We start from the raw sequence: 2127 nt of genomic DNA on the forward strand, positions 1-2127 counted from the left end.
CAAATTAATTGGGTTGGAGGCTGAAACCTTTATCTGGTTTCGATGGGTCCTGAACCTTTTTGCGATTCAATGAACATGACAGCATGGAAGAGCCTAGTGGCGGTGGCAGAAAAGCACGAGCTGGAGACGAACCCGACGACATGGGCTGGATCTAGTCCTACCTTTTCCATGGTAAGATAACATATCCGTACGGCCTCGTTGTGGTTGGGAGGTGTGAGCCGGTAGATCTATGGCGCAAGGATGGCAAGGAAGTAGTTGGCAGTGAGGGGAGGGAATGGTCATGCTGGGAGGAGGGGGGGAGAGGATGGTGTTGGCTTGATCCAAATCTGGAGAGGAGAGTGGAAGGAATGGAAAGGAAAATTAATCGAGGTGGAGGCTGTAACCTTTAGCTAGTTTCGATGAGCACGAGCAGCAGGGAGGAGCCTGGTGGCAGTGGCAGAAAAGCACATGGAGAAGAAGCTGACGACATGGGCTGGATCTGGTCCTGCCTTTTCCGTGGTAAGACAACAGATCCGTCTGCAGTTGTTGTGGTGAGGAGGCGTGAGCCGGCAGATCTGTGGCGCAACGACGATAAGGAAGTAGTTGGCAGAGGGAAGAGAATGTTCATGCTGGGAGGAGGGGAGGAGATTATGGTGATGGCTCGATCCAAATCTCAAGAGGAGGAGAGTGAAAGGAATGGAGGGCAAATTGATTGGGATGGAGGCTGAAACCTTTATCTGCTTTTGATGGGTCCTGGACCTTTTGCTTTTCCATGAGCACGAGCAGCGAGGAGGAGCCAGGTGGCGTTGGCGAAAAAGCACAAGATGGAGACAAACCCGACGACATGGGCCGGTTCTGGTCCTTCCTTTTTCGCAGTAAGACAATGGATCCGTCTAACCTCATCATGGTGGGGAGGTGTGAGCCAGCAGATCTGTGGTGCAAAGATGGTAAGGAAGTAGTTGGCGTGAGGGGAGGGAATGGTCATGCTGGGAGGACGGGAGGAGAGGATGGTGATGGCTCGACCCAGATATGAAGAGGAGAAGAGTGGAAGGAATGGAGAGGCAAATTAATTAGGGTGGAGGCTGAAACTTTTATCCGGTTTCGATGAGTCCTGGACCTTCTGCGTTTCGAAGAGTATGAGATATGGGGAGGAGCTTGGTGGCGGAAAAGCATGAGATGGAGACGAACCTGACGACATGGCCTAGATCTGGTCCTGCCATTTCTGTCATAAGACAACAGATCCGTTCGGCCTCATCATGGTGGGGAGGCATGAGCCGGCAGATCTGTGACGAAAGGATGGTAAGGAAGTAGTTGGCTGTGAGGGAAGGGAATGGTCATGTTGAGAGGAGAGTAGGAGAGATGGTGTTGGCTTGATCTAGATTTGAAGAGGAGGAGAGTGGAAGGAATGGAGAGGTAAATTAATTAGGGTGGAGGCTGAAACCTTTATCTGGTTTCGATGGGTCCTGAACCTTTTACGACTCGATGAACACGAGCAGCGGGGAAGAGCCTGGTGGCGATGGCGGAAAAGCACGAGATAGAGGAACTCAACGAGATGGGTTGGATCTAGTCCTGCCTTTTCCGTGGTAAGACAACAGATCTGTCCGGCCTCGTCGTGGTGGGGAGGCATGAGCCGGCAGATCTGTGGCGCAAGGATGGCAAGGAAGTAGTTGGTAGTGAGGTGAGGGAATGATCATGTTGGGAGGATGGGACTGTGATGGCTTGATCCAGATCTGAAGAGGGGAGTGGAAGGAAAGGAGAGGCAAATCAATTTGTGTGGAGGCTGAACCTTTATCTGGGTTCGATGGTTCCAGGACCTTTTGCGATTCGATGAGCATGAACAGCGGGGAGGAGCTTGGTGGCGGTGGTGGAAAAGGACGATATGGAGACGAACTCAACTATATGGGATGTATCTGGTCTTGCCTTTTACGTGGTAAGACAACATATCTGTTCGGCCTCATCGTGGTGGGGAGGCGTGAGCGACAGATCTATGACACAAGGATGGTAAGGAAGTAGTTGACAATGAGGGGAGGGAATGGTCATGCTGGGAGGACGGTAGAAGAGGATGGTGATGGCTTGATCCAGATCTAAAGATGAGGAGAGTGGAAGGAATGGAGAGGCAAATTAATTGGGGTGAAGGCTGAAACCTTT

The sequence above is a fragment of the Triticum aestivum genome, chromosome 1A (genome assembly GCF_018294505.1).
Source record: "Triticum aestivum cultivar Chinese Spring chromosome 1A, IWGSC CS RefSeq v2.1, whole genome shotgun sequence".
NCBI classification, from domain to species: domain Eukaryota; kingdom Viridiplantae; phylum Streptophyta; class Magnoliopsida; order Poales; family Poaceae; genus Triticum; species Triticum aestivum.